At 36.2% G+C, this 20,679-nt stretch overlaps 1 pseudogene; it reads right to left on the bottom strand.

The window, feature by feature from the left end:
- Positions 1-20,175, bottom strand: part of LOC116873456 — a 134,776-nt pseudogene extending 114,601 nt beyond the window's left edge.
- Between the last annotated feature and the right edge of the window lie 504 nt (positions 20,176-20,679).

The following is a 20,679-nucleotide window of genomic DNA, read 5'->3' as shown; positions in this document are numbered from 1 at the left end:
GGGATTACAAACCACTTCATCCATAACAAATTTTCAATCAAAAAACACCTAACTTATTAAGTTGCATCTCCAGCTGACTTTGTATTCCATTTTCTTCCTTCATTCAGCTGGAAGCATTCACAAATAGCAAAGTATAATACTTCCCATGTTATGTGTTGCCAGGCAATCAGGGCAGAAATAATTAACACGGAAAGTGGACTGCCAGTATCCTGCTGAATGGCTCTGGAAAGAGTTCAAATATGACAAACATTCTTAGCTGTCCCTTCTGGGACACGTGCTCTGAAATAACAGTTTGAAAGGACAACTGCCAACTCTAGTTTCAAACAGTTTGACAGCACTACAGAATTTCATTCTAAAATCTGACTCAGTTTTTATTTAAAGGAGAATTCATCTATGCACACTATGTTTTTCTGCGCCCATTCCTAAAAGAGTCTTTCTTGATCTCCTGCCGCTCTGTTAAAGTCCAACTGGCTAATGAAGCTAATTCTGAGCACTAGATCTTTCTATAAATGTAGAATTCACACTGAATTCAAAAGCATACCTGGGTCTGTGAAAGGCCCTGTGTCAGGTAGGCCAAGAGGCTCACAGATTTTTTTTAATGCCGGATATCACTTTCTACCTACCTCTGTTCAAAGAAAAACCAAGTTGGAAAGCCAATCAATTAACACCTTCCCACAGAGAAATCTTCAACCAGAAGTACTTAACACACAAAGCAACGTGATAGATACCTAAATAATTCTAAGGATCCTAGTTGAATTTATTGCAATTCAGGTCAATGAAGATTTGATGAGTACCTAAGTTAAGTGGTGGAAACTATTGTAAGGACACAGTCAGCCACAACTCACACATATTTTTCATCTAGTAGGAAAGATGGAAATGTAAATGGCTTTTTCAGTGCACTGTGGTGAATGTTAAAATAGAAATCTAGATAGGATGTAGCAGACAGTGAGATCGGGAATTCGTAAGCTGATTCGATTTTATAGATGCTGGTACTGGAAAGGACTACAGTGACTAACTGGTGCAATTCATTTCTAACACAGAACACCACTGGTAAATTGTCACAAACTCTCTGTTTAAATACTTCAGCTGAAGAAAAAAAATTCAAGTTCTGGTTCCATTGATTCATTTGTTCATTCTTTCATTCAATGTTTATTAAATCCTATTATGGATGCTAGGCCTGGAATATGAAAAGAAAGTAAGACCATGAAGACCCCTGACTTCATGGATAGAATTTATTACTTGGTGTGGAAGACAGATATTTGGTAAACCATCAGAAGTTTTGGAGTTTACACAAAAGAAGGTCAGTTTTATATTGCTCCATTCTTGCTATGCATTTGGGCATGTTGCCTTACTTCTCTTGGCTTTAGCTCCTCATCCATAGCATGAAAGAGGTAGAGAATTCAATTTCTAAAGATCCCTTCCAACACTAAAGATATTATAATTTCTAGAGACGAGAGCTAGCTGCTTTGTGAAGAAATCTGATCTATTTTGAAATCGCTCTTCTGACAACTTGGTGGAGTGGCAAGAATATGTACCTTTGGAACCCAAAAGAAATGGTTTAAAATTGTAACACTACTACTTACTAGCAATGTAACCTTGGGTTAATTTGTAATATCCCTGAGCCTTCCTCTGTAAAGTAGGAATAAGAGACTGAGGTTTGCTACGTTGATTTTTAAAAAAAGAAAAAAGTATGCAAAACAAATGGGATAGTGTAGTGGTGAATATAGGTGCAAAATGATGCTAGTTACCCTTCTCTACATTTCTTTCCATCAGATCAAATTCTCTCTGTGTGTCTTTCTCTGTCTCTCTCCCTTTCATTGAAATTTGATATTTATTGTATTTATTAAACACTGGCATTTACTGAATGCCTACTTACTTGCTAGGCATTGTACTAGGTGATGGGAATACACTAGGGAACAAGATAGTCAATCAACTTCTACTCTCATTAGAAGAAGGAAAAGAAGGAGGATGAGGAGGAGGAGAAGGAGGAGGAAGGGGGACAGGGAGAAGAAGACAACGCCACCACTGCTTAGTTTCTCTCTAGCTGTATACCTTTTCTAAGCTAAAGCTCTTGTGGCTCTGACCTGCTTCTCTGGGGTGCTTCCAGTCTTTCTTGGACTTGGACCAATATCCCTACTGACAGTTAGCCACTTGCTAAGGCTGTGCTCCAAGGGACAGAAGCCTTAAACCTATTTGGAAAGAGATATCAAGCCAGCCCCTGCCTTATGCAATCACAAATAAAACCTGGCTAGATTTTGTAACCCGGTAACTTAAAATGAACCTGATTGGACAAACTCCCACTATTTGAGTGTATCTCCTTTTGATAATTGATAACTAAAACAGTGCTGCCTCCCTGAGAAATTGAAAAAAAGAAAAAAAATTCTGTCCAAACACTTAGAATTTTCAAGTCCTTATAGGACTCACATCTGGTCTTTACTGTCCACCTTTGAAGTTTCTTGGTCCAAAGTTCCATTCCTTCCCTTAGTTCTCAACAGACAAAATTATTAGAGCTACCTGTAACTTTTCCAGATCAGTTACCTTCGGTTAAAACATTTTTAAATTCCTGAAAGATTTCTAGGAAAAATATTTGTCCTGATGGGCTCCCTCAAATTATTTTCAATTATTAAATGGATTTTTTTGACCTGAGATTTAGAATTGGATGTCCCTCTTTCTAAAATACCTCAGCTTATGGGTGTCTTTCTCTACTTTAGAATTTCAAAAGTCTAATAGGCTATCTGAAATTGATTCATCATTTCCTTCTAATGACTTATTTTTTTTTTAATTTTTGTTTTATTGTTTGTATGTTTTGGGTTTTTTTTGGTTTGTTTATTTTTTGTTTTTTGTTTTAAGAATATCTATGTTGAGTATGTTGGCTACCATTTGAGTCCTTTTCTTCAGGCAATACTATTCCCATTGCTTGTGGATTAATACACAGAGTTGCTTCCTCCTGCCCCTGTAAACCAGACAATCAGTGAGCTAAGCTGGTCAATGAGCCCTGATGAAGTGTGAGCAATAAATTCTCTTATCACCATGGCAACCGGTATACTCCTTAGACAGTGCCCTATTGGTATTTTGGGAAGAGAGCCTGATGACACATCACTAAGATCTTCCTCCACATTAACCTTGTTGTTTGATTCACAGTCTTTGGGGACCCTGACCAATTACAAATTCATAAAACTGTACGCATCTATAGTTCTGCATCTTCTCTGCAGTGATATCAAAAGAAAATTTACCCTATGTTTCACTGAAGTCAATGTAGGTGATGTACAAATTTATTATTTTAATAATCCTTTTCCAAAAAAAGGAAGTGGTTTAGCAGAATTGTTCTTTAAAACCTCAAGCTAGATCTTAGTGTTTTCTTTTCCTAAGGGCTCACAGAACATTGGTTTAATTTATATCAGAGTTTTCAGTTTCTGGTTTAATCTTGACATAAGACAGGCTTTCCTTGATTTGATTTAAAGCTTTTCGTTCTCTATTTTCCCTGAAATAATCAATATAGTTAGCCCATTTTCCAATTTTACATAGAAGCTAGTTTTCCATGTCAGGTTCCAGGTCAGTGGCTATCTTTGTGTGATATGATCCACTTAGAATTCTCCATCCCAAGCTTTTAGAAACACAATAATTTGCAAAAGAATTTAGTAGTCTAGTTGTAAGGCTATTTGCTGATTTATATGGGGGAGAGCACTAATTGTCTCTTAATTAACCAATACAATAAGGTTCTATGCCTCCAATCCATTGTTTCTCAAATGATTAGCTGCCTCCCCAAACCGTATCTTTTTCTCAGACAGTGAGTTTATCCAGGCTCTTTCTTAAAGACATATCTCTACTGGATGCTAAACGCCCCACAGGTCTTGGGAGTTCACATTTTGCATGCACAATAATGTACGAAGTGATATACCTAGCCAAGACTAATGGCTTCTCTACTATAAACCATAGATGGGCACTGGCAGGTTTTCAGCTTTCCACTCAACATTTTTGCAATTTAAGGCAGACTCTCAGCATCACTTGAATGCACTTTTTGCAGTTTACTTTATCATTATGCAATGCCATGTGATTTCATGTCACAGCCAAACAAAGTGAATAATGGAATTTTTCGCATTATTACTGGCCACAAACATAACTCAAAAGTTCTGGAACTTCACCTGCCTATGGTGGATGCCAAATGGGTTGGTTTACAATCCCAACTTTAGCTACCATAACAGTTATTTCTCTGGGGCTGGGATAGTTCATGAACGCTAATGGCATCCATCTTCTTGATATTCCTTTTTTTTTTTTTTTAAGATCTTATTGATTTATTTATTTAGAGAAAGAGCCGGGAAGGGGCAAAGGGAAAGGGGGAGAATCTCAAGTGGACTTCACACTAAGTGTGGAGCCCACTGCGGGGCTTGATCTCACCACCCTGAAATCACAACCCAAGCTGAAATCAAGAGTCAGCTGCTAAACTCAGCCACCCAGGCACCCCTTGATGTTCCTTATCCACGGACTCTAGCCCTAAGTAGTCACCCTGTCATTGATGGAGTCTCTGGTATTCTCTGTGAGAAATCACTTTTCTGTAATATTTTTACCAAGTGTTTCCCAACACTTTAAAAAACAAACAAAACAAAACAAAAAACCCACAATACTCTAATGGTACTAAACAACACTGACTTATTTTCATTCCTCATTCAAGATGCCAACCGATCTCTCGCATTTGACTGACAGCCAAAAGCTCTGCTCCACATTCTGGGTCCAGAAAGGGGAGAAAACCACTCCATCTTGTACATCTCTCCAGACTCTGACCCCACCCCCCGCAAAAGCTTCTACACAAAAACAACTTTTTAAACATTTATTGACCCCATGCATATCAATGAATCTAAGTGGGTGACAGCAGCCCAGAGGATCCTTTAGACACAATTTCATTTTATGTTTTGTCAGGCAATCCTGCTTAAATGAATGCAAAGTACTCTTTAACAAAAAGGAATGCTGGGGGAGATGGCAAAAGGGACATCAGTCTACCTGTTTTTCCTTCCCAGCTAGGAGGAAGCAGCTTCCTTCCAAAAATAGTTAAGGGACAGAGATGCTTGTGTCTGCTCTGAAGATAAGGGTCGCAGCTGGAACCATTACACAGACATCTCCTGTGACTTAATCACTGTTTAGTGCAGGTCTGCTTCTTTATTCCTAATGAATCCTAGCTTGAGAATTGTAGAAATTCATCCAACAGAAGAGAGACCTGCACTCATATGTTATTTGTCCATGAGTGAATCACCTTCAATAGAGTCTAAATTCCATAATTTTGCATGATGGATGCTTGAGTGTTTTGTGAGTGGGTCCTGAAAATCAGGTTCCAATTTGGAAACACTGGTAAGGAACCTACAAATGACTATTATGTTACTAACCACACATTTGTATACTTTAAAGCAATCTCAGTTATAAGGGATGGCATATGTAGGATAAAGTGATAACTGGCAAAATGACAAACATGAAGGTTTAAATCACTCAGGATTATATCAGATATCTGAAATAGTGAATTTTCTAGAACCAGCGTTGTAGAGATTTCTATGAAATATACCTTAGTAAAGGAGGGTAATTTTCTCACCATCAGAGTATCGGTGGCACTGATGCCCTTGTTTTCAGAACAGAGGATCGACGATCATACCTCTTAGAATGCTATGAAACTAGTTTTCTTCAAGGCAGATTCCTTTGTTTTCTGATCACTATTTAAATAAAGGATAGCCAAGTCAAATGGCAACCAGACAGGTGCCATAAATGAGTGGAAATAATAAGGAGAGGAAGACACTCTAGTGAACCTGAGATGGAGCCCTGTCCACTCCAGCCCTTTCAGGATGCATTAAAAAAGAAAAGGTGGGGTGGGGGGAAGAAAGGAAGAGAAGAAAAAAGAAAAGAAGAAATGAAAAGAAAAGAAAAAAGAAAAAAGGAAGGAGAAAGAGACAACAAAAAGACTGTGTGGGCCCAAATAAGCTATATTTGGTGGTTGCATCTTAGGGCTGGGGCTAGCTTCCTGTGTGCTATCCCACATGGCAATCAGTGGTCCTGTGTCAAACCCCACTATGCCTGTTTGCAACTTCTAAATTAAATTCGTTCGTATTTCCTTTTTCTGAGCCAGAGATACTACCTAAGAGACAAATTACATTCATTACATTCATTCATTCATTCATACCTGTGAGCCAAAGTTCCATTACTTTCTATTTCTGTAAGAATGTTTTTAGGAAAAATGGTAAAAATAGTGATCAAATAAAACTATTTATAGTTAATCTATAACTCAGAATCATTTACTCTTTTAATCTCAAAAAATGAACTCCTTCTTTATGTGTCTGTGCAAAAGTTTAAGCCATTGATAAATTCAGATTTCTAGATTTACCTTGTCCAGAAAATGTGAATAGTACAGATAAAGCAGTTTGCTAGTAAGTATGGGTTACAGCTGCTAAATTGAAACTTCAGCAACCCTTTACAGTAGTAATAGCAAGTCAAACATTTTTTAAAAGCTGAAAAGGGTGAGGACTGTGTTAATGTACTTCCTAATTTACACATTTCACAGATTTTAACTAGTTATTATAGCTACTGCATGTTTAAATAAATACAGAGAAAGGATGTACTCCAGGAATGGTTATTTGATTTCACAAATAATGTAAGATTCAGATACTGTTTTTCTGTTTCAAAGTTAAGCCTCTTAGAAAATAGTTAAGAATAATGAAATGGTTCAGATGGCAGAATGAATTTTCAAGAAATAAGTGAATCTACCATAAATATTCATAATCATGTTAGGTTCACTTTTTAAACAATTTCCAAGATGTTAGCTTGCTACAGTGTAACTGCTGGTCAAATCAGTGGCATAAAGGTTAGGTTATGTTTCCTTCATTAATGATTTGGCTCAATGCACACAGCAGTATAATGTATTTTATGAGTGAGGGAAATGATATTGGTTTGAGAGGTCTCATGTAACAGTCATATCCTGTCCAAATATAATTTTGAAAACAATCAGAGCCATTATGGCTCATACAGAAAGAAAGATAAAGACAGATAGCTGTATATGGGTTTTTAATAAGTAATTCACCCTGGGTCTTGAAACATCAGATTGCCAAGTAATGCTATTAATGTATAAGCATGTTGGTAAAATCGTGTATTCTTTCCATTGGTTGGCTTTAGATATGTTTCCAATGCAAATATTGTGTAAATGTATTGAATCCAAGTTATGCAAATCAGGAAAGTAATTCATCTTTCAAGAATTTTACTTGATTATTTCACATGCCAAGGAGCATTTTTCTGGCAACAGTCTACTGACTATTTATATCTAACATTTTCCACTGGTGAAATTATGCATCTTTTGCTGAATATTGGATATTAATTGTTTAACATATTGATCACCTCTCAGTCTTTGAGGTTAGTGTTTTGTGAAATTTCTTTATTTGAGTCTACCATAATGAAAATGTGTGGTAAGAGACTATTGATATTATTGAAATGGTTTTTTGCAGCGAGGAGTATGTATATTCACAGATGAGAACCTAAAGCGAAGACAAAAATAAAATGTCTTATATCCAGAAGGTCTGACCATCAATCATGTTGATGGGAGATTTCAGAGACACTCTTTCCATCTGGCTTGCTCTCCTCTCTTCATGCTCCCTAAGACACCTGGGGTCATATATACAGCTTTTTCCTCATCTTAACACCAACATTCCAGTTTGGAAACTTAAGATGGACATTCTCACATGTAGCATGTACTCAATATCTACTCTGAGAATCACCTTCAAACACAGAAATACATAGATTAATGACCTACATTATTTGTACATGTTTATCATCCTCAAGAAATTGCAAGCATCCTTGAGGACCTTTCTCTGTCATATTCATCTCTGATACTTTGTTTCTACCCTGCCTCAACTTAATATGGTCGTTAGTACATAGCTAGTAATCATAATGCAGTGACGTTTATTGAGTACTTATTGTGTGCCAAATATTGTTCTGAGGACTTTATGTTATATTTCATTGAATAATTAAAACCACCTTCTAAGGTAAGCACTATTATTAACCCCATCCTACAGAGGAAGATACTGGGGCACTGAAGTTATAGTCCCACAGTTAGTAAATACAGAGCCAAGATTTGAAAGCTTGAGTCTAGCCCCTTCACTTTAAGTCAATAAACCTGACTGTATTCAGTACATTCTAAATATGTTTAAGTATATGATAATAATAATAATAATAATAGCTAAATCTTTTAGCACTTTGTATGTGCCCAGGACTTTTCTAAGACATCTTTCTAATAATTTATATAGTAGCTAAAAACTGCTCAAGTATGGGATAGCCTTGATTTAAATCCCCACTCCACTTTTCACTAATAGTGTGACCGTGGTTACTGCTAGTACTATCCCATTTTGCAGATGAGATATCAAAAAGTTAAGTAAATCAAAACCAAAGTTTGCATTACTTGACAACATGTCCCAGCTATGGTTATTGAACTTAAAGTTGAATCCTTCTCCAGATAAGAGACTCCTAAGTTCTGGAACTAACACATGCCATCTTTAGGAAGCAGGAACTTTTGGAAAGTTTCCTGATTTATTGAGCAGAAAGCTCTTGCTTCTTCCCATTAATTCTAGTTCTAGTCTATTAGGTAATGACCAAGTTTTATGTATTGAAAATGAAAATCCCAGAAGCCCTAGCCCAGCTTCCTCACTAAATACCTTCATTAAAAATATAGCAAAATTGGGGGATGGGGTAACTGGGTGATGAACATAAGAAGGGCATTTGCAGTGATGAGCATTGGGTGTTGTATTCAACTGATAAATCACTGAATTCTATCTCTGGAACTAATAATATAGTATATGTTAATTAAATTGAATTTAAATTAAAAAATATATAGCAAAATTAAAAGAATTTATTTTCCACTTCATGATTCTTTAGGTATGTAATGATGGCCCCAGTAGATGTTTATCTTTACCAGGATAAACATCCTTCTTTCTTCAATCACACTTAATTGGGAGTCTGACTCCCCCAATGTGTCCTATATTCTATAATTATTTTCTGTTTACTAATCCTCAGATGACTTACTGTGTTTTTCTCATGCTAAAGCTCTCCAACTTGAATACTCCCTGACTGTGGCTACTGGCCACTATGCCACTATGGTTAGTCACATGTATTATCTAATTCTCTCATGTGTTCTGTTCCTGATTAGGATCTAAACCAAAAAATGATTTTTACATGGGAGAAAAGTAGGGACTCTCTGATAATGTTTGTGTAGTTTCATGGCTCATCAACCCTGATGGCAGATAATTAAAAAGTCTCACAGTTTAAGCATTTAGTTCATATACATAAATATATATGGTATGCATATGAATATACATATGCACAAAGAAATACAGTTTAAAGATATGATGACAAGATATAAAACTGACCTATTTAACAATATTTTTCATATATACCTGTCAACTTCAAGAATCTTTACTTAGTTGTATTAACCACTGGCCACCTCAGTCAACTGATTTTTTTTTTCTGTACTTGGAACTGCCTTTTTTTCTTCTCCTTTTTGGTGGTGTCATCCATTCTGTCTCTTTACCAACAATCATGAATTGAGTTCTACACTATTTTTCAGCCAGTTTCTCTTTAATTAATCTGCAGATTTCATTTCCTATAGTTGTCCCCATGATTAATTTTCAGCTTATTCCACACACTCACCATGAGTCAGTTGTGCTACCTGAAATTCATCATTAAAAAATTCATTTTTTTTTATTTTGAAGGATTCTCATTTTCAAGAGTACTTAACTAAAATGAAAGTTTTTAAGAAAGAAGAAACTCCTTAAAGATTATACCAGCTGTGAATAAGGTCATAAGATAAGATATGATAACAGCTTACAAGAAGGGAAAAACAAATATGGCCTGATTCACACCTCTACCTCTGGTTCTATCATCATCACAAAACAAATAAGAAGCAACCAAAAAAAATTTAAATGTTAATAGAGTCTACCTGCATATGCAATGAATTCTGCTAAATTTATAACAGAATGGATTTAACAGAAGATCTATATATCTTGACTACTTACAAAGGAACAAAGTTACTAAAATTCTAGGAGAAGTCCATGCATCATGAGGATGGAAGCAGAATTATATCTTAGTGTCTTGGAGAAATGTGAGATTTACTTGGGACTGAGAAGCATAAGCAGGAGGAGCAACATTTAAAAAAAAATTCAGTAAAATTTAGTTTTCCATTTAGGAAATGAATGAGTACATAATTTGTATATTTTACATGTGCATATTTAAGACTAGGTTTTAAATTTCCAACCATTCACTGTGCAACAGTGAGACAGAGATTATGACAGACATGCTAAAGTCTAAAGAAACCAAAGCTGAAGCTGTAAATGCATGCATAGCTTTCATGTGCTAGGTGCTGTTGCTTTTTTAGGTTTTGTCTCATTTTGTTTTTTGTTTGTTTTTACAGTGCTCTCAATAGTGGATTATATGGTCCAAGAGAGGAGAAAATATCCACCCCAACATGTTATTTGTACTAGTAAAACACTCTCTTGAAATTTCAAATTTGATCACATCACACAAAGAATTCTAGCTTTGAAGGCTTAGTAGGGAGGGATACAGGAAAAAAGAAAAGTCATAAAAAAATCTTTAAGTTCAATTATTGAAAATAATTAGTACATGAAATCAACACTCATAAATCTCACTAATGTTTTGTTTATTCACTCATTCAGTCACCAATGAACTAGTGATTGTCGACCCTGTGCCAAGCACTATTACATACATATCTATATTACAAAAAGCAAGCACTACCAAAGTGGTACAATCTTTTTCTTTCTTTAAAGTGTAGTTCCAAGGTTACCTCCCCTGGAAAATGTCACTAACTCTTAAGTACCAACAGTTCAGGTTTCTTGTAATAGCCACGGATCTCTGTCTATATTATTACTACCAAGAGTACTTCCCACCACATGTGATTTACCATAATAACCATATGCCCTTAATAGGTCTTTAACAAATGGTTAATCACTTTTTTTTTAAATTTTATTTTTTCAGTGTTCCAAGATTCATTGTTTATGCACCACACCCACTGCTCCATGCAATACATGCCCTCTTTAATACCCACCACCAGGTTCATCCAAACCCCCACCCCCTCCTCTCCAAAACCCTGAGTTTGTTTCTCAGAGTCCACAGTCTCTCACGGTTTATCTCCCCCTCCAATTTCCCCCAACTCACTTCTCCTCTCCATCTTCCAATGTCCTCTGTGTTATTTCTTATGCTCCATAAGTAATCACTTTTGAGCTATGTTAGGCCTTCCATCATATCATACATTAGAACAATAACAAAAACAAATGATTTTGCCCCATACTTGGAAGTCTGTTGAGAGATTTCAAAGGAAATATTGATATAAAATATCAAAGCAAGGGGTGTCTGTGTGTCTCAGTCAGTTAGGTGGCTGACTCTTAGTTTCAGCTCAGGTCATGATCTCGGAGTCCTGGGAATTCCCCCCCACACTCCCCCCCACGGGGTTCCATGCTCAGTGGGGAGCCTGACTCAGGATTCTCTCTCCCTCTGCCTCTCCTCCCCATTCCGCCCCCTAATTCATGCTCTCTCTCTCCCTCTTTCTCTCTCAAATAAATAAATAAATCTTTAAAAAAAATATGTATCAAAGCAAGCATTTGTGCTGATTTCTCCCCATGATCAACCTTCTTGGGGAAAATTCAATCATTTTTCATTGAATGAAATTTTCATTGAATGAAAATTCAATCATTTTTGCTTGAGTGCCCTACAGATGCCCCAACTAGTGTCCTAAATTCTACCTCTTTTTATAGAGACATGTATTCCAAAGGAGATGGGTTCTCACAGGAATGGACTATGAAGAGACATAAGGAGTTTCAACGGCACTTAGACTCAAATAGATGACAAACAGTGTTGGAAAAAAGAGAAACACAAACACCTAATTTACCTCTCTCCTGGAGGCATTTAACTCATTATGCAAATGTGAATAACAGACGTATATGATCTTAAAAGAGGCAGAACTGCAAGGGTGCTCACAGTAATCTCACCCCACTTACATATTCAGGTGCCCATAAAATGCAGAGATCAACTATCTACATATGCCCCAGTGTGAAGCTAATCCCATAGAGCCAACTAACCATGGCTGACTTTGCAATCATGATTTTACAAAGCTCTTTAGATTTTACTGGCTTAATTTTTTCATAAAATCTAACTTCCCACTGCAGAGCATGACAATTTCCCCCATTCTTTAATTTTCTGGATCTGTCCTTGTGTTACAAGTACACTTATATTACCATAACAACATATTACAAAACAAAAATTGACTTAGTTTCTTAGCCAACATTATATTCTCTAACAAAAAAAAAAAAAGTTCCTTTCAAGTTGCATAAGGAATTCTAGAATTTTTAAAAAGGATTATAAATGCCTGCATTACTAATAGCAATGTAACAATTATGTTATAAGCACAAGCATAAAGACAAAAAATAAAATGAAGATTCGAATACTGTCACTCCAAAATATCTTGCAAATTACTCATTCTACAGATAAAGCAAAATTCTTATATTCATAATTATTTAGAGAGAAATTCTATCTATGGACTTAGGAAGGAATGGGCTGGAATTTGGTACATCATGAAACATCATAAAGACAGTTTCTCAAGGGTATCTATCTGGTGGCTCAGTCGGTTAAGCATATGCTTTAGACTCAGGTCATGATCTCAGGGTCCTAGGATCAAGCCCTGTTTTGTGCTCCCTGCTCAGCAGGGAGTCTGCTTCTCCCTCTCCCTCTATGCTTCCTTTCATACTCTCTCCCTCTCTCTCAAATAAATAAACAAAATGTTAAAAAAAAAAAGTTCCTCATATTCAGCTCATGTTTCCTTCTTACATCATTCCTCTCTTGCTTATTTTCCACTAAACCAATTTTCCCCTAAACCAATTTTCCCCTAAAACCAGATCAACCATATCACTAAAAATTTTCTGCTTCTCTTGTGTCTCCCTCTTTTACATTTACACACATATTACACATACACAGAGGTTTATGAGAATTTGACATCTTGCCCTATGAACAAAGGAAGTGATGTTTCTTGTATGGTTCACCATGCAGAGCAAAAGGCAGTTATGGCTTATACCTTTAGATACATAATACTTATGAGAAATCCAGTATAGTACAAAGAGTGGTGTCAAAGTTGGAATAGGGAATGGTATTTACAGTAACTCACCTGCCTAGACAACAAAGTATGGGAACCCGGAATTTGAATTGTACCATTATACCTTGGTACCATAAATATCATCAAACTCAAACTTCTCATTTAGAAATAGGAAAACTGAAGCCCATAAATGTTATAGAGTATGACCAAGATACAAAGATGATGATATTTCATTATAGATTGTAGAGATGTGAATTCTGCCAGATTCCTTTAGCATAGGATTAATGACAAGCCCTTGAGTCACTGCTTATGGATGGCTAGTCCAAGAGGTGCTGCCTTTTTGGATTCCCATATTATTAGAGATATTCTTAAATTAGGTTAATATATCTTCCATATTCTGGTTGCTATAGGTATCACCAGGGTCTCAAAACTCAGGAGGAAAAAAACAAAAACAAAAACAAAATTGCCCTAAGGCAGGCAAATGGTTCAGAACCATGGACAGTCACCAGTTGCTGACCCCATCTACCCTGCACAACATCTTCCCCCCTCCGCCCCCCACACCCTACCCCACCCCCGCCAATGTGGTTCTCCAGGCTGAACAAACACTTAGCAGTTTGCAGTCCATTAGTACTACTATAGGTGGCAACTCAGTCCCAAGAGAGACAAGACCAACTGTCAGTGCATATTAACTTTAAAGATATTCTGAAAAGCAAGATTTTCAATCATCTGGACATTTGTATACTATCTTACTTGCATCTCCATATTTTACATGATAGTCTGAAAGAAAGACATTGACTGTAGGTCCAGGAGAGTATAAAGGTAGCACCAAAAATATATATAACTTTAATTGACACTTCTGTTCTTCACAGAGAAATGGAATTTCTAATTGAAATAATTAAATAATTCCTTTACATTCACTTTACAAGGTCTTTGCAAAGGAGCATTTCAGAACAAACAGCATTGAGCACTTAATTACAAAGTAAAAATATTTGAATCAATTTGTTTAAACTACATATTATATAATCAGATTTAGAAAAACTTACCCCATTCTTTCAGGAGCATATGAGAAACTACTTCAGCTTGCCCATTGGTCCTAGTGGTGATGGTGCAGATTATATTCATGACAGAGCCTGAAACTTGCAAGAAATAAGAGATTTCAGTAATCCTATGCAAGGTCCACAAATCTTGTGCAAAATTCAGCAACAAAAGACAGGCTAGGAACTATGTTGTTTTTTTTTTTTTTTCTATTTTAGAGACAACACTTTATATATTTAAGTAACAAATACCAGATACAAATGATTCTCTAAACATACAGCTTCAGTCATAGTGGGATTGTTATTTCAATCAATATATTCCTTATTGCTATATATTTGGATGTGCCAGAAAAAATGAAGTCACTGGACATAAGCTTTCTAAACAGGAAAAAAAAAGCTTCCTTATAATTCTATGCTATATGAATACTGTTACAATAAAAGTTCCTTTTGGTTAACTTAACAAGATATGCTATTTTAGTCTTAACAATAACTATGCATTCATTCCTATTTAAAAAAAATGATTCTCTTCATTTTAGAGAAAAAGATTAATACAATTTATTTGTATTTTATTAATCAACTATTTGGACATTTAACAGTCCATTTACTGCAGTTGGAAAAAAAAAAAAAGGAGTGTTGAGAAAGTTGAGAATCTACTGCAGGCTTTGGGATATAGTGTTAAATGAGGAAGACTGTCTTAATTCCTCTGCCCACTCTGTTTATCCTCTTCAGAGTTACCCAGTCTACCCTAAATCAGAACAAGTTGAAACTGCAAAGTATCCTCCAAACTGCCAATGTCTCCAAGAGCACTCCCTAGTTCCACATCAGCTTGAGAACTGCAGGAGACCTGTGAGAGCATGAGTCAGTTTTTAGGACCAGCTTCGGTTATAATGCACTTTGGAATCTGTCTCCTCTGCAGGAAAACCCTGAACTAACGATTGTTCTCTAGCCAAAGGGGAGATTATTTTTAAGAAGCATAGGGATACTGTCTAATATTTTTCGAAGTTTTGTCTCCACCTGAAGTCAGGATATAGCTTGATTTCACTAAATGTGAGCCTTTTCATTCCGGCATGCCACACGGCACAGATCAACTGTGGCAACTTCGTATCATCTTTGCGCTTTCATGTTTTTTCATGAGAACTGATGAACTATTTTATAACCTATGAGTTTCCTCATAGGATGAGTGATAGGTTACACAGGAGAAAAAGCTCATGTTTCCTAAATAGGATACACCATCTTCTTTCTTTTCTGCTCAACAGGAATGGTAATGATAACTTTTGTCTGATTCTCCTTGTTTTGTATAAATATTCCTTTGTCTTGTATAAATAGTCCTAATTTTTCTATTTGGTGATAATAACCATCCAGTGTGCTAGTGGTACAGTTTCAAAACCATTTTCCTGATGAGAAAACTAAGCACAAGTAAGGCTCAGTGCACAGGCCAAGGTTGATCAACTGGAAAATATCAGAGTCAGAACTTGATGCTCAATGTAAGAGAGATTTGCACTGTGTACATTCACTCACATATTATCTGTTATATATTTTGAAACTCATGGGACTGTGCTCAATGATAGAGTCTCATAACTTTAATTATACAAATATTTTTAAAGGGAGAAATATTGAGCAAATATTCACAGCATGCACTAGTGTAACAATAAAAAATACAATGTAATTTAGTGCAGGGACTTCCCAGGCATGCTAGCATGTGAATTACATAGCAGTAAACAGATGATTTATTTTGGGATAGCTAGCATATGATGTTAGTGAGAACAAATATGTAGGTTTGATTTCTCACTTGGTCCAGTTGATGTAATTCAGGCAAAAGGTGTATTCTACAACTGCATGACAGTCCCAGTCAGTCAATTTAAAGATATGTGAGCACAAAGGAATTCAGGTGAGAGAACTGTGTTAGCTCCATGGAGAAGAGGATGGAAGTCAGCCATTCTACAGACCAACTTCCAATTGACAATGTCTTCTTTTGTTTTCTCTAAAAGTGTACTGATCATTTTAGTCTGCAGATATTGGAATGATATTACCATGTGGATTTAAGTGCTTGAAGATTTTTACTTCTTGAATTCCAAGTCCTGAGACTGATAGTGATACAGCCAAATTCACACCAGATCGTTATCCCAATGAATATCAGAATCCCAAAGATGAAATAAATCATGGTTTATAGCTTGTCTCTGTTATCACCTTTGCATGTTTCTTGAAGATTCACAGTTAAGTTTGACAAAATTTTAGATAAAAATCTCTCATCATGCAAAATTAATGCTGGGAGGTTTGGAAAGCAGAAACTGTCACTATTTGTTGACCTTATGTTCATCTTAGTTTCTCAGATAAATTGTGATAATTCATTTATTTCTTTACCCCCTTCAGTTATCTCATTCATGTTTTTGCTCTGAGCCATGCTTACTCATACAGCTTTCATAAGCTATTCTGTCCCGGGCTTTCAAAGAATACCAGAGGTAGTAGGAAAGACTGAGGCCACATTTTTGCATTTGATGAATCAACCATAAAGGTCAGGAGAATACAATACTGGACATTAGGATTACAAACCTCTTATAAATTTCCAGATTTGTGATTTATTTCTGGTCTTTCTGCAGGGAACTTCTTCTTAAATCTAGTAATTCTTATGCTGTTACTTATGTAATTCTTCCTGCTGCTGGATATCAAGGAATCTCAAATCTTTTCAACACCTACCTCATATGAATATATAGGCTTCCTGCTATCTAGAATTAGAAACCGATTTCTAAGATTCTGAGCATCTTCTGAATATGTCACTGTGCTTTGTGGAAATCTGTGCTCAGCTAACTGTACCTGCAGAAAAATCTCCCTGTGCAACAGATATCCTTGACACCATAATCAAATGTCTAAATCCTTTATGCTACGTAAATGACTGAGCTATCCAGAGAAAATCCCAGATGCTGTCTTTACAAGAATTAGCCTGGACTAATCAACTAGTAGAATCAAGTAGAACCAAAGAAAAGAGAATCAAAGAGTTGTTTTGTTGTTTGTTGTTTGTTTTTGTTTTTAAATGCCTACTGCATTGTTCTGTATTCTCAGAGAAATCTGTGCAGTCCTTTATTATCTAAACTTGGCTAATACTAATTTATGATTATATAATTTAGCTCTATTTTTGAAATATAGGATTCATATAAAAATGTTTCCTGAGTAAAGAACATTTGCCTTCCCAAAAGTAAAAAATAGAAATGTTGCTTTTGGCTAGTAAATAAATTTGCTTATTCACGACAGCCACAGCGTCTTTTAAAGCATCACAGTAACATTCCCCAGTTTCTGTTTTAGAATAATGTTTGTTTTTTCCCCCCTTTGACACCTCATACCATGGCTTTATGACACAACAGGGTATGCTTGGTTGGTGTGTTAATATCACAGTTTGAATGCAGTAAACTATGAATTCAAAAGAGAGAAACTACAAAGGACCAGAAAGCGTACTACTGGTTGAATAAAGCCCATCCTGAAGTGGTAATTCAAGTTTTAGTTTGTCACTTTATTAATGATACTCATTATATTATAGGGTATTATATTACATAAAAAGGAATCATATGCCCCCAACTGTATATGGATAATGCTGTAATTCCATCAAGGCATTCCAGCAATGCTATAAACTACCTCAGCAGAGCTTGAATAGCTTGTTTATTAACACCAGAATCCAAAATGGAATAATAGCTCTGACTTTATATACATTGGGGATACATTATACACCACAATATGCACTTATATCAGCCAGGTAAACTAAATGAACACAATTAAAGTGAAAATGTGCAATGAAATAATCAACCACAGCCTTATAAAGAGAATTACCGCACATCCCTTTGGAGATCCAAATCCCTTCCCATCTCTGTCCATCAAAGAGTCAGGAATGTCAGGAAGAAGGGAAAAAGAATGTACTTCGCCCAAATGGGATAAGACTTGCTAACTTATTTCCCCAAGTTAGCAATCTAAATGGCTCTCGGAACTTACAATTTTCTGTGCTGCTTAGAGAGAACACCCAGGAGTGTACTGGGTCTCTGCATGCTTGCAATGATGCAAGGCAGAAGGGCTTGGCACAGTGTGTCTTCATTCCCTTCTGAGGGCCACATACACTTTAATACTTTGCCCATGAAAATCTGAGACAGTTTTACTGCTTTGAAAAATAAATCATAGGACACATTATTAGCAAGGATTGAGAAATAATAGCAAAGCACTTTTTTAGTGTGGTCACAACCTGTGCTTATTACATATGGAAAATGATGGAAATAAAAGCTAACATTTATTGACCATATAGTATGTCCCATACTGAGCTGAGTGCTATATATGCTTCATCAGGCTTACTCCTACAACTCTACGCATAGACACTGTTATTAACACCATTTGCTAGAGGAAGAAACTACTGCTTGCCGTGGTGATGTAGCCTGACCAGGATCCCAGTGCTTATAAGCATCAGTCCGGTTTTCTAAATCAGGCTGGTGTCTCAAACTACTGCACACAACGACACAGAAAATCCATGGGGATAGCATTTCTTCCCCTTTTCCAAGGTAAAATTTGTACCAGGATAAGGCTGCTCAGCACTTTTATATTTCTACTTATTAGCATCCCCACCTATACTTGAACGGAAGAAAAATTCCTATCGTTATGACAATTCTACTTTGTTCCAAGTTCCCGACATTCTTGGTTCTTTGGAGAAGCTATCCCCTGATCTCACAACACTGAAAACTCCCTCATGGCATCTTTCTAGAGGTGTCTGAGGGGAAAGATGGGTACTCTCACCTGGAAAATGGGAAAGATTTGGAGTAGAGAAGCAACATTCAGGTGGCAAAGCCCAAGATCCATGCTGGAATTTCTGAATTATTCAGTAAGATTAACTAAGGTATACAATGCTTCATCCAAACACACAATGAGCTTTAAGATACACCTTAATTTAAACCAGCTTCAACACTAGTTATATGGCTTTAGGAATATTATTGAATAATTCCAAATCTCAGTTTCCTCATATCTGAACATTATCTACTTCATAATGTTTGTAAGCAACTGATGAATTACTGAACTCTATATCTGAAACAAATGATGTACTATATATCAGCTAATTGAATTTAAATTAGAAAAAAATAATACATAGGATAAGCTTATAAAGTAACAGTGTATGTCTAGCACACTAAAGCATGTAATTCATTTCATCATACTAATGGAGAGATGTTTATCACAGGAGTACTTTTTGTGATCTTTTTTTGTTCCCCCCCAAATCAGACTTATTTCTGCTATATTATGATGTAAAAATTTTAGTGAGGATTCCAAGAGTAAGGATGCAGTCTTATGACCAATGAAAAAACTATAACCTTAGCATGAAGTTTGCTTTTGGTGCTCATTTCCTATGGGCAAGAAGTGGATTCTGACATTCTCTTGGTCTTGACCTTGAGCCAGCTAGCTGTCAAGTAACACCAGTCTGGACAGTGAGTTTTCCGCTGGTCATCACATAGAAGGAGAGAACAAACTTAGGAGAAAAGAAGAAGAAAGATGCCAGCAAACTTGGAATAGCAAGCTCTATTTTTCTTAACCAGATTACCCATATCAGTCCTGTCCAAGAGAAATAGAACAGGAGTCATAAACATGAGCCACATATGTAATTTTAAAATTTTTAGTAGCCACATTAAAAAAACAGATTAAATATTTCAATAACACATTTTATTTAGCCCTAAATCCAAGACAGTATCATTTCTACATGTGAAATGTATGAAATTTATTGTATGAAAGTTAATGTATGAAATGTATTTAATGTATGAAAGTTATTAATGCAATATTTTATATTCTTTTTGCATACTGTGTCTTTGAAATTAAATCACATCTTTACTCCAGACTAGCCACACTTCAAATGTGCAGTAGTTTCATGTGGCTAGTTGCCACCACATTGGGCAGCACAGAAATAGAGAAATGTGGTTGCTTACCTCCTCTTTTTGCCAGTAGCCTCTCGTACAACTTAGTTATGGTGGTAGCCTCATCTTGGCCTTGGTCGTAAGGTACAGCATCCTTACCCACCACCATTCACTGGTTCTGGTTCCTAGCAAGAAAGCAGTGTTCCCTGAGGCCAGTGGGATGATGCTGATACTCAATCAAGAAGAAACCCTTCAGGGAAGGTGAATCTCAAAGTACATTATTAGATCCATGGACCACACAACTCCTTCCCATCAAGAGATTCTCCTTCTACAACTTTCTCAGGTGTTAGGGAAAGAGGAGTCTGTTTTATTGTGCTTACATGAAGTTTATTTCTGTACAGTATCATTCCATTTTGCATAATAAAAATAATAATCTTCACATAGGGCTATTTACATCCCAAACATTGTTCTGTATACATTGTATATATCAGCTCACTTAAAATATTAATTTATGAACATTTTTCAGATAACAAGCTACAGTGAGTTCCAGGAACTTGCCCAAGATCCCATAAATTGTGAGACATAGACGTGGAAACTGAACCCTGGCAGTCTGGTTTCTTACCATGGCTTTATTGCCCCAGGGCCTTAGTCACGTGCCCCAATCCCTAATTAA

This window comes from Lontra canadensis, unplaced genomic scaffold, assembly GCF_010015895.1.
Source record: "Lontra canadensis isolate GAN:19392208 unplaced genomic scaffold, GSC_riverotter_1.0 scaffold33, whole genome shotgun sequence".
In the NCBI taxonomy this organism is placed as follows: domain Eukaryota; kingdom Metazoa; phylum Chordata; class Mammalia; order Carnivora; family Mustelidae; genus Lontra; species Lontra canadensis.
The sequence above is the reverse complement of the archived record's forward strand: the minus strand, read 5'-3'. Positions and strand labels throughout refer to the sequence as shown.